This window comes from Bidens hawaiensis, unplaced genomic scaffold (genome assembly GCF_021521415.1).
Source record: "Bidens hawaiensis isolate Kalapana, Puna unplaced genomic scaffold, B.hawaiensis_p1.1 tig00039950_1, whole genome shotgun sequence".
In the NCBI taxonomy this organism is placed as follows: domain Eukaryota; kingdom Viridiplantae; phylum Streptophyta; class Magnoliopsida; order Asterales; family Asteraceae; genus Bidens; species Bidens hawaiensis.
In genome coordinates this window covers 1-13,624 of record NW_027497023.1, presented here as the reverse complement: position 1 = coordinate 13,624, position 13,624 = coordinate 1, and positions in this window count along the sequence as shown.

Below are 13,624 nucleotides of genomic sequence, written 5' to 3'. Positions count from 1 at the left end.
GGAAGGCGGGCACTGACGGTATGGGTGCGACCATGCAGTCCGCAATGACTGCACTGACTTACAACAAACGCTATAGTTTTAGTCAGATGGTCTTTTACGAAATCGATAGACAGAGAAGGGCGATGGCTCGGGAGCGGTTCATTATGTATCCACGTTTCATCCAGATGATATTGAACCATGTGGCTCCGAGTCTACCTCAGAGACGCCCGATCAGATACGTGGAATCTGTGAGCAAACGTATCTTTGCTCAATGCCGCACTTCAAGTGCGAGGAGCAACCCTGAACGTCGTCCAAGGCATACTCCACTGTTTGGGTTTTTAATCAACCCAGAGTATGTTCCTGCTGGTGGGGACGAGTTAAGAGATCCTCAACCGCGACAGGCAAGAGCAAGTCAAGCTGCATCTGCTGTGCCTGTTGTGTCGGCTGCTGAGGATATAGATCTTGATGCTGTCTTTGGAGGTCAAGGTTATTTTGATATGGATCAAGTTGATACACATGCAGAGGTGCAGGTCTCTGCTGCACAGGGTTCGGGTGTGAGTGCTACTAGAGCAGCTACATCGATGGCTGACTCAGATTTGGATGAGATCATGAATGAGGGGAGACGGTTGATGGTGTCTCGAGAGAGAACGTTTGGGAAGAGAAAGAGAACGGAGGATGATGATGAGTCAGAAGAGGAAGAAGATATACATAAGCTGATAAGAAGATCAAGACGGGAAAGGACAGGTGCTGGCATGGGAGCTGGAGAGACTTCAAGGATGGTACGTTTCGCTCCGGCTGCACTGTCTGGTATGTCTATCGTTCCTACTTCTGTACAGGTTACAAGTACAAGCGCTGCGGATGTTCCCGTGGTGGCTACATCATCTGCTGGCATTCCATCTACCACTACTATCCAGACGTCAACTCCGGAGATTGTGTCTCTACCACCTCCAACGCTTACTTAGTCGGTGGTAGCTGCACGATTTGTAGAGTCAACGGTCATCACTACTGCAGGGTTATCGGGTATGGTACCACCTGCGGTTACGCCTGCTTCTGATGTCTCGCCTACGCCTATGTCTGACTCAGAGAGAATAGCTTCACTGGAGCGGATCGTGGCAGAGCAATCGAAGACTATTCAACGCCTAGTGGAAGCAAATCAACTACAGTCATCCCTCCTGGTTGAGCATGGGAAAATTATAGATGCCTTGAAGGAGTTCTTGGCATCTCAGGGGGAGATGAGCTGTAAGGGCGACGAGCTAAGGACGAAAAGAAGAAATGACCGAGATGATGATCCCAATGCATCGAAAGATGCAGGTGGTGAGCTGCCAAGAACTTCTCAAGCTCTTGGTACTTCCACAGCTGAGGGGGAGTCTGCTGATGCGGCTGGTGGTTCTGGTGGTGATGATGAGGTGTTGGTTGATGATGACGTGTTTGATGCGTTGAGGGAAATTGACGTTGATATGTTCAGCGATGATGTGTTGTTTGATGAAGATGTGCTGCCGAGTGATGTGATTGAGAAGATCGGTGAGCAGATTGAGATTGAGGAAAATGAGATTGAGGAAGGAGAGATAGTAGAGGAAAACGTCGAACATGACATTCCAGAGGTTGAGAAGGCCGATATGGGTGATCAGACGGCAGTTGAAGATACTGAATGGGAAGAGCAGCCGAGGTGGAAGGAAGGATATGCTCAATGGTTCGTTAAAACAAAGAAACCGGCAGTCCCTACCATGTTCAAAAAGAGTTACAACATTAAGGGCTATGCTGAAGCAAAGAAAGGGATTATATGCTGGATTTATGATGAGCAGTTGCGGCTCTTCGTGATTAAACGATATGATGGAGTTCAGTACCTCAGAAGAATGTTGAGATCGTTAAACACACTGCCTGAGTGCGAGGTTAAAGACTTAGCCAGATTGGGATTGATCAATCGAAGTGACGATAATATGGCTAGAGTCATAGGGAAAATCGTATGGAAAGAGAGCATAAAGGAAAAGAAGTTTGAGCTGCTGAAACCACAGAAAGGGAAACTTGTTGAAGACAAGGATAGAGGTTTGAGAGCTGATGGAAAGCCTTGGATGGTTATGAAGTATAAACCAATCTGGTGCCTTAAAGAAGTACCGATGAAGATTATGCCCAAGGATGTGCTGAAAGACCTAAAGTGGTGGTTCGTTGATTGTGAGACAGCGGAGGCAGTGATGGAAGATGAGGATGAACAAGAGATCCTTAGAGTTTACGATCCGATGCATCTTGTTAACTTATCGCAAACTGATCTGAAGGTGCTTAACGAGAAGAAAATCTTTTATATTCCAGCTTGGAAGGACGAAGCAAGAAAGTATCAACGAGTTGTGTCGGTGTGTGTTAGAGAATGAGTGCACGCGTGAAGATACAGGATTACGAGACAAGAGCTGAAAGATCAAGATATGAAGCCAAGGGGGAGTCTGTTGGTGCATAAATGTCAGTAGTTCATATGTCTAATGCCTGTAATCGAGTCTGTAATATTGTTTATGTATTTGTTTGTTTGAAGCGAAGTTGTTGACAAGTTCGCCTAGGCGAACTTGTTAACCAAGCGAAGTTGTTGACAAGTTCGCCTAGGCGAACTTGTTGAACAAGCGAAGTTATGGACAACTTCGCCTGAGGCGAAGTTGTCGTGTATTTATATAGGTTACGGATTATGGTTTTGGAGTAGTTCGAGTTCGTGTAATTCAGTGAGTCAAGTGACGTGAGGTCGAGAGTCTGTAAGTATCACGTGTTGAGTTATTAATATAACGTGTGTTTGTTCGTAACGTATTCGTGTGTTTGTGTGCTTGTGTTCTACGTCCGTAACGATCTACACAGGGATTCCACACCTGTGTATATCGGGATATCTCTTGTGATCCGTCCAGGGAACCTACATGGTGTCGTGGCAGTGCAAGAAGCAGACCTCTGTAGCCATATCCACCTGCGAAGCAGAATACATGGCAGCATCAAACTGCTGCTCCTAGGTTTTATGGATACAACAACAAATACGCGATTATGGTCTGAATTTCACTCAAACCCCTATTTGCATTGATAACACTGCTTCTATCTCAGTAACTAACAACCCCGTTAAACATAGTAAAACAAAACATATTGACATTCGTCATCATTTCATACGGGATTGTGCTGAGAAGAAATTAATCGTGCTTAATAAGGTTGATTCACTGGATAACTTTGCTGACCTTTTTACAAAATCTTTTGACCGATCCCGTTTTCAAAACCTTATTGAGCTTAATGGGATGATCAATCCCGAGTAACCGTGTTCTCTTTGCGTTTTTATTAAAAAAAACATCACTATCGCTGAAAATTATGTCGGTAGCTTAAGTTTGAAGGACATATTCTTGAATATGTTTGGTCCTTGCATCTACTTGTAGACTCAAAGGGTAGCCATTAACCTAATAACTGAAAGCAACTGGGACGGTTTATGATGAGTTTTTATTCCCTCACTGAAAATTATGTCGACTATACTTAATCGGAGGGACGCATATTCATATGTGGTTGGTCCTGCTAATCCACTGGATTTTTAGGATAGCCATTTACCTTAAGACTTAGAAATGATCAGGGCGTCTGAATATAATTTTTTAGGGAAATGATATATTTTTTTCAGTCTATAGCTTCGCACGAAGTTTCAAAATTGGTGTTAAATTGAAAATTGATCCAACCCTTGGAAAATGATAGATAAACTGATTTTGTGTGCCTAACAGGTAAAGTTATTAGGCTTAAAAGACTTTTGAACAGACATTGTCTGGTATGGTAGCTTTCTATGGTGCGTAAAAGTAGAAGTGATACAAATTAAACATACTAGATTTACTGTGGAGAGTCATTTTGAAATGTGCATGTCTCCACATATATCTCTCTAAATGATAGGCAGAATAGTGATTACCCAGTCATACACGAGCCCGTGAGTGTCTTGATCCCCGCGACGATTGTGTCCTTTTTCTGCAGTTATCTAGATTCGGGACTTGCAGGTGTTTGTTAAAAAAAATGAAGAATGATTATTATTATATTTACGTCCTTAGAAATTCATCAAGTCACAAATATCAAGGACGAGGCACCAACTGAGTCTTGTGAAATCTAATTAAAAGGATTGTCAAGACGACTCATGTATAATGATTGATCAGACACTATGGGTCGTAGTCAAATCGGAGTGATCTGGGGAAGGCCAAATAAGCCTTGAGAATAGATAGGAGGCATCACAATTCCTCATGTGATGTCCATCTAAATTTTGAGCCTAATTGAACATAATCCGTATCACAGAAGCGATGAAAACCATACTAAGTTTTATACCTGCCTACAACATGTTTCTCTATGTCATAAAAACGCTGAACATGAATCAGTGTGACAGCCTCTTAATCAGTATGATTCCTGTTCGGATCGTTTCTTAAACATGCATGGTTTTCGGAAGACTGAAATTTGATCTTGTCCTTTTATTTTACTTTTGTTATGAAATATGTTATATGGTTTATCTTCATTGTGTTTTACTTAAAATCTTGGTTACTTGTTTTTAATCGATTAATAATATTAACTTCGCCGTGGCGAAGTTATCCTTCAGGCGAACTTAACTACAAGGGCGAAGTTACCATAACTTCGCCCCTGGGTTTTACTAAACAGTATAAAAGGAAAACACAGGTCAAACTCGGTCAAACCGTTGTTTCTTAAACTCTCGGCGAACTTAACCTTTGAATCAACTTCATCGTAATCCGTTTTTCGTCTGCTATTAAGGTTCTTCGACCTCTTTTGAATCATAATTTATATCTTTGGGTTCTTAATCAGTTCCACAATGTCTGTTTTTAATCAGTTTTATTGAAAAACCCTTAAAACACTAATCATCATCGGTTTGAGATTTTTTTGTGATCTATGGTCGTTCGTACCCTTAATCGCACCTTCCAATACCTATTGTCAACCTCTGATTGTCCATTTTTCCAATTGACATGGTTTTAAAATTGCACCGTTTATATGGCGAAGTTAACCCTAAATTCGATCACATATGAACTTTGATGCATAAACTCATTTGTCCAATAGCTCCATCTTCGCTCGTTTATTGTAAACTATGTTTCAAACTGTGTTAAACCTTTACATACCAAGCGAAGTTACATCTCAAGCTAAGTTACAAACTTCGCTAAAGCTACAACTTCGCCACTATCATATCAGCAAAGTTATAAGTTGTATTCCAAATTTTTCTAACTTAGCTAGTTTGTTTTTGCAGAGATGGCTGTTGTGGCTGGTGCTGGTGGTACAGGTGGTGATGAAGGAGATGGTGATAAGAAACAGTTCTTTACGGGTCACAACATGTATGTCACTTTGGATCCGGATAGTCGTGGAGCTGAAGGATTTACTGAGATCATCTCGTTTCTCATTCGTTCACGTATCACCACTACTCTGCCGATATCTCTTCCAAACATTGAAGACTTTTGGAGGACAGTGGAATATGACTGTCGGGTTGAACCTCCAGTTATGCATGCTATAGTGAACAATATGGTGGTGCAGTTCTTAGCTAATCAGATCAGGGAAGCTCTATGGTTCGGGGTCGAACCACTCAGGATCCTACTAAGTTTTCAGCTACTTTCAGAAACGGAGCTTTTCTTCGTACGGGGTATTCGGGTCCGTTGGAAGATTCACAACATCGAAAGGGATTTCTGTTGGACCAGTGGCGTTTCTTAATGCACGTATTGATTGTGTGCATGTCTGGTCGCAAGGCGGGATCTGATGGTATGGGTGCGACGATGCAGTCTGCAATGACCGCGTTGACTTACAACAAGCCGTATAGTTTCAGTCAGATGGTATTCTATGAGATTGATTGTCAGCGGCGAGCCTTGGCACGGGAACGGTTATTAATGTATCCCAGATTCTTACAGATGATTCTTAATAATGTTTCTCCCAATTTGCCACAGTTTCGACCTATCTCTTATGTGGAAAGTATAAATAAGAGGATTTTTGCACAATGTAAGTCATCTAGTGCACGAAGCAAGCCTGAACTTCGACCAAGGCACACTGCCTTATTTGGGTATTTAGTGAATCCTGCTTATGTTTCTCCACCAGAGGATGAGTTTAATGATCCAGCTCCGCAACAAGTTGATATCCCTCAGCCACCTCCTGTGGTTCAACCACCACAGGTGGTTCAAGAAATTCCTATTGTTGACCCAGTTGCAGCTCCCACCGAACAGGTTGATCTTGAGGTTGCCTTTGGAGGGCAAGGTATCTTTGACATGGATAGGGTTGATCCTACTGAAATTCATGCCTTAGTTGTTGATGTTTCTAGTGTGCATGTTTCTACGGTTGATGCATCTGTGGGTCCGTCTGTTGCCTCTGTGGAGGATTCTGTGGAAACTTTATCTGATTCTTCCACTGATGATACTGTTGAAGCAAAGAGAGTTCTTGCCAGACAAGAAAGGATCCAAGGTAAACGGAAGAAAGATTCAGATGATAGTGATTCAGATTATGAGGAGGAGTTGTATCGCCTAGTACGTAGATCAAAGAGGGCCAGAGCTGGTGAAAGTTCAAGTGTTGTCCATTTTTCCCACCATCATTATCGGATATGTCTATGTTACCTCCATCTTCGTCTGATCCGTTACAAGTGACCTCGAGTATACCAATGGTGGCTGTATCAGCACCATCTATTTCTCCCTCCATAGTACAGATGTCAACACCAGAGATTGTTTCCTTACCACCTCCTTCTATTACTCCATCTGAGGTGCTTGCCAGGTATGTTAAGTCCACACTGGTAGCAACTGCCGGGTTATCTATCTCTATTTCACCCACAGTTACTATACAGTCTACATCTGCTATTCCAGTAAGCTTGGGAATTCCACCACCTTATGCTCAGGATACTTCTCACATGAACTTTGATTTTGATACTAACCTGTCTGATTCTGAGCGGATTGCGGCCCTTGAAAGAGTTGTTGTTAAGCAGTCACGGATAAATCTCATTCAAACACAAGTTATTCAACGGCTCGTGGCTGAGAACCAGATTCAGTCATCACTTCTTATCGAGCATGGTAAACTCTTTGATGCTTTGAAACAGTTCTTAGCATCCCAGGTGGAGACTAGCTACAAAGGTGGTGAGCTGAGAACGAAGAAAAGACATGACAAAGATGATGATCCCAATGCATCGAAAGATGTAGGTGGTGAGCTGCCAAGAACTGAACAAACTCTTGGGGCTTCCACATCTCAGGAGGGAGTCTACTGGTCCATCTGGTAGTGCAGGTGGTGAGACCGTGGTTGTAGATGATGAGGATGATTTGGGTGATGATATGCTGATTATTAGTGAGATTGAGAAAATTGGGGAACAGATAGAGATCGATAGTGGGTTAGAGTAAAGAGAGATACTTGATGATAGTGTTGAGCATGATATTCCTAGTGCTGGTCAAGAAAGTTTGGTTCAAGGTTATAATGTGTCGTGTGATTCTGAGTGGGAGGAACAACCAAGGTGGAAAGAAGGTTGTGCTCAATGGTTCTTCAAAACAAAGAAGCCAGTGGTACCTGCGATGTTCAAGAAAAGTTATAATATCAAGGGTTATGCTGAATCGAAGAAAGGGATTATTTGCTGGTTGTATGATGAACAATTAAAGTTGTTTGTGGTGAAAAGATATGATGGGATCCAGTACTTTGCTAAGAGATTTAAGTCGCTCAATACGTTGCCTGAGTGTGATGTGAAAGATTTGGCTCGGTTAAGGTTGATTAATAGAAGTGATGATGATTTTGCGAGATGGGTTGGAAAGATAGTGTGGAAGGAAAGTGTTAAGGAGAAAAAGTTTGAGTTGTTGAAGCCTCAAAAGGGGAGGTTGATTGAAGATAAGGAACGGGGAATGCGGGCTGATGGCAAGCCCTGGATGGTAATGAAGTACAAGCCAATTCGTAGTTTGAAAGCGGTTCCAATGAAGATCATGCCTCAAGATGTGTTGAAGGATCTCAAGTGGTGGTATGTTGACTGCCAGACTGCCGAAGCCGTGATGGAAGACCAAGATGAACAAGAGATCTTGAGAGTGTACGATCCAATGCACTTGGCTAACTCAATGATAAGAAGATCTTTTATATACCTGCTTGGAAAGACGAAGCGAGGAAATACCAAAGGGTGGTCTCAGTTTGTGTGAGACAGGGCGTTCATGCTTGAAGACAGAGGGTACGTGCTTTTTGGATTACAAGACAAGGCAAAGGTGTTAGAGATATGAAGCTACTGCCAAGGGGAGTCTGTTGGTGCATGATGCCAGTAGTTCATTTATCTCTTGTCTATGGTGTCTGTAATCGTTACAATTCTTATGTTTGGTTGAACGTGTTGATTTGGGTTATGGCTTTGGCGAACTTGTCTAGTAGCGAAGTTAGGGAAAACTTCGCCTAGGGTGTTAGGCGAATTTGTCGCTTAATATATACCTAACTTCGGCCATTTTCTTAAGTGACTTTTTGATAGTTTGGTTTGGCAACGAGGTGTAATACTTGTTTGGTGTTTTTGGTTCTCTACATCGTAATATAACAAGTGTTCATTTGTGTTTGCGTTTTCTTGTGTTATTTATGTATTACTCGTGTAAACACTCGTATCGTATACGTAGGGGATTCCACACCCTCGTGTTACGAGATACTCCTGTGTAGATCTGGCTGGGAACCTACAACACCTTGTATCATGATTCGACAACTGTATATTTGGTTAAATTTCATAACTTTCTACCACTTCATATAAGCCTAGTTTCATTCTAATCTCACAAAAAAAACAATTTATATGTAAAATCCAATCCAATCAAAGCTAATACACTACCTATTGTTCATGAAATTGGGGTTCTTCACCTTATGGTTAAAACCCACATCATAGTAGACTTGAACACTAACAAACAAGTTATTTGTGCCAAGTACTTGACAATTTCAACATTCATGATAATTTCAACATTCATGATGAGTTTCAGTATTCATGTACTATCAATTTCATCATATGATCACAATCCATTCACTAATTCCAATTAATCTACTTGTCATCTTTCAATACTATTATTAAATATGATTTCAAGACATACATGATGATCACCAAGTTGAGATGATCACATTTTTTTCCCACTTAGCAAGGGTTTTATTGATAATTTGCATTCCAAATTTGGGAAATCAGATGAACAAGAGGCGTCCCTTCTTTCTTTGTTCCTGACGTAGAACAAGTCATACACACATGTGCGTGTTTTTCTCGAACTTTTTCTTTTATAAAGTCCATTTTTCTTTTGCACATAATCAACCCCTATACTTTGGTTAATTATTTAAAAGACCATATTTAACCCCTTTTACAAGCCTTACACTTTCTAGTTAACTAGATTAAATTTCATCATATCATCATTCTTGTTTCCATATTACACATAACACGAGTAAACGCTTATATTTGATAGCGTTTAATATTTTGGGGTGTTTCAAAATGGGATGAGGAAGTTCAATTTTAAAGTAGTTGTTTGAACATCAGTAGTTCCACAACATTGAATTCCTTGATTAATAGTTTGTGCCTGATTAGTAGTTTTAATGAAAGTGATGTTGTTCTCTCTGCTTGAGTTTTCAAAGAAACATAGCTTTTCAGATTGAATACATGTATCAGCAAATTCATCAGTTTTTGGCTCGAATATTCAGATATCAAGAATAAACAAATCAACGGGATCATTTGGGATTTTTAAATCAGATATCTCATTAAATTTAACATTTAATGTTTCTTCTATAGCTTTTTTTCTAGAGTTAAAAATTATAAGCTTTAGAAGTTGAGAAATAGCCTAGAAAATAACCACAATATACCTTGGCTGAAAATTTTGAAATTGAGTTTTTTTAAATCCAAAATAACGCATGGGCAACCAAAGGACTTGAAAAAGTATATTAATGGTTTAATTTTGTAAGGATTTTCATAGGTTGTTTTCTCATGTTATGATTTATTAAAATCCCATTTTGAAGATACTAAGTAGTGTTAACTGCTTCAGCCCAAAAATATAAAGGTGCCTGAATCAGCAAGCATAGATCTGGCAACTTCAATGGGTGTTATGTTCTTCCTTTCTCCTACTCCATTTTGTTGTGGCTGCCTTGGAATGCTAAATTGCATGACAATGCCTTTGGTGACCCAAAAAGTATCTAGCACTTCATTTTTTAATTAATTTCCATTGTCACTTCTTAGGATTTTCACTAGTAAATCAAGTTGTTTCTCCACTTGAACAATGAAGTTCTTGATCCTTTATGTTGTCTCATCCTTTGAGTGCAAGAAGAATGTCCAAGTGAATCTTGAGTACTCATCTACAATCACAAGACAATACATTTTCTTTTCAAGATTCAGTATTCTAACTAGTCCAAAAAGGTCCATATGCAAGAGATTAAAACAAACAGTAGTTTTGAATTCTTCTGTGGATTTGTATGAAACATTGTGTTGTAACCTTTCAAGCATGTAACACATTTTTTATCACAGAAACGTTCTTTGATAGGTAGACGTCTAACCGGTTGTTTTTCATGGATAGATTGTTAACTGTTTTCAAATTAACATGTCCCAATATCCTATGTCATAAGTAAGTTTCCTTGGTTGATGCTCTGCTAAGAAAACATTTTGTAATAGGAATGTTGTTATCCCTATGCATGTCTACAACATAGACATTGCCACTTCTATTTGCAGTTAACAAAGTGTTCTTTGCAATCAGCTTTTCAATTTGCATAACACAATTGGAAATGAAAATTTAGCATGTTCGCTTAGTAAAGAAATTTTGCATCACACATTTGTACCACACATAATAAATTGAATTTCAATTTATCAATCAAGATAACATTATCAAATGTGAATCTACCTGCTTCAAATTTACCTGAGCCCAACACGTTTACTTTTTAATAATTTCCAAAGTACAACCCCCACCCCCTCCATATCTCTTGAATTCAGAGAGAAGAGATCTGGTTCCTGTCATGTGCCTAGAGCCTCTATTATCCACATACCATAAACTTTCCATGCGTGTGAAAGCTCTCTTCACATATAAGGAGAATTACTTAGAATGATTAACCCAAGCCATGTTGGTCTTGGGTTGCTCATTTGAAAATCAATTTTCTATTGAAGATTCTTTACAAGATTGATTAACTCTTTTTATTTTCCATTAACAATTCATCTAAGCACTTTGTGAAACTGCTGATGGATTACTTGGAGCAGCAGTTTTGTGTGATAAGATTCTTTTTGGTGGAGCATCTGTTACTTGAACGAATCTTGAACTAGGAATGTTCTTTAAGGCCAAAGTAACATGTGTTTCAAGAGTTTCAAACTGAACTTTCGTCTTGGGTGTAAGACTTTGACTTTTGATTAAAACATCAGGAGTCATTAAACTTTATGAACAACTTTTAAAAATTTGCATTTTTCAGTTAGATGCTTGTTTTTCTTGCATACATCACATTGATTTGGAAACAAATTTTTCCTTTATCCACTTTTAGTTTTATATTTTTAGTCACCCATTCTATCAACAACTATTGTTCCTGGTGACTTGTATCCAGATACAGATGTTGGGTGAATTTCAGTTTGATTAAACTCTGTACCATTTCCCTTATCATGAGTAACAACGGATCTTAGAACAAATGTTGGTGCAGTTGCCACTAGTCTATTAGATTCAGTTCTTTTTGAAACTGCTAACGATCTTGGGATATCAGCTGTTTGAGTTGAAACAATTGTTGTAGTATTCTTAACCGTTGATTTTATCAATCATCTATTGTTTATGAAACGTTAGTTATATTTAGGTCAACACATGACTTTTATTCATCTATAATTGTGATAGTAACATCTTTAACTCCATTGAGTAAATCAATTGTTTGGAATAAGAGTTCGGTAGAATCATCCATGTTTTGAGAGTCATGTAATGATGTTTTATCAACAAATCACTTTTGGTCACTCAATTCATCAAATTAAGTTGGCTTGAGTTGTACCATTTTTTTGATACCAGTTCCCCGTCTCATTTTGATTAGCAAGTTTAATCGGACATTATTTGGTAAAACAACTAATGGAACTTGGTTGTGAAATTTTGCATCTTCCTAATGTTTGTCAAGACAATTTTGAGTGGTGATAGGAGTATATTTATGAGGTGGCTCGGTATGATTATACCCAATACCAAATTTCATATTGATGCTTGATTGCTTGCTCAACAACATTTGAAATCCTTTGCTGGACATATAAATGTTGATCCGATAGTAAAATCATTAGCTGATTTACTAGTAGCGATAAATTTCTTCTTTTGACATGTCTCTCTTTCAAAGGTTAGTAGCATACCATTAAGAGTACTCAGACTCAGATCTTGAAAATTTGGTAGAGTTCTTAGTATAATTGCATGAGTGTCCTAATTTCTTGGAAGTGATCTCAGAAATCGGTTGTTAAGAGAAGAGTTTGTAAAAGTAACATCAACCATTGTCAGTTCATTGGTTAAAGTTGTGAATCATCCGTATTGTTGAGTTAAACTCTCTCCTTTTAATTGACAAAATGTTGCATAGTGCTGCCTGAGAATTTAGCGAGTATTCTCAAGGACTTGTTGGATTCCACCATTTTGTTCTTTCAGTGGATCCCACAAAGCCTTAGTAGACTTGTGATGAACTAATCCACCGTAAATTTTATATGGAATTGCCACGGCAGGTTCAACATATGCTTTGGCATCCAATTCAAATTTATATAGATCTTGATTAGGATAATCCCTAAGATCCTTCTTAATCGTGTTGTTTCCATCCAATGGATCAACAATTTCAGGAACATGAGGTCCATGAACTACATATCTCCAATAACTAGTGTTTTGGTTTCAAAGATGGTGGATCATACGATGTGCCTAGATTTTGTATTAACCTCGAACCAACATTTTTTTTACAGATTGAACCAGCATTGTGAGAATCTTGTACAATCGACATGATTCTTAATTCAACTAGTTTTTCACTAAAAATAGAGTTCTAAACAAATATTTAGATCCTGTTGAAATCCATAACTGTAATAATCATATTGAGCTTAGATATTTGTTTCTTAACTGATTATTAGATATTCAGAGATCCATGGCTCTAATACCAATAATTAGGATCATAGATCTTCAATCTAGGCTTACTTGAACACAACTCACAATCAATAGAATGGTAAAAAACTGATTTAATACTACAAAAAAAATGTCGTATAGTGACATAAAAAAAGTGTCATTGAAAAGCAAAAAAGTGCCACTAAAGAACTCTGTAAGAATGTGCAGCAAAAAGTGTTACTAGAAGTGGTGACGCTAAAGCCTTTTAGCGGCACTTTTTAAATTTGCCGCACAAAGTTTTTTGCCTTTGGTGGCACTTTCTTTTTTGCCATTATATAAAGAAAGGACCTTTGTGGCATAATTTTTATGCCTATAGAAAGTAATCTTAACTACATATTCATACTAGTTTTAGCGGCACTATTTATTGCCACAATCTAAAAAAGACTTCTGTGTCACAAATTTTGTATAAGTAAAGATGGTTATTATTTTGAATATGTGTGCTCTTTTAGTGGCACATAATTTTGCCACATTAACCACAAGATTTACAATACAAAATAAAAAAATAAAAGTTCGAAAATCGTAAATGTCGAGATCATATTATTAAAATATAAATATAATGAAAAATCGTATATCGTACTTAGCGTATGTTCAATCTCAAAATAAATTTATCAACTACTACAAAAAGTAATGAAAGC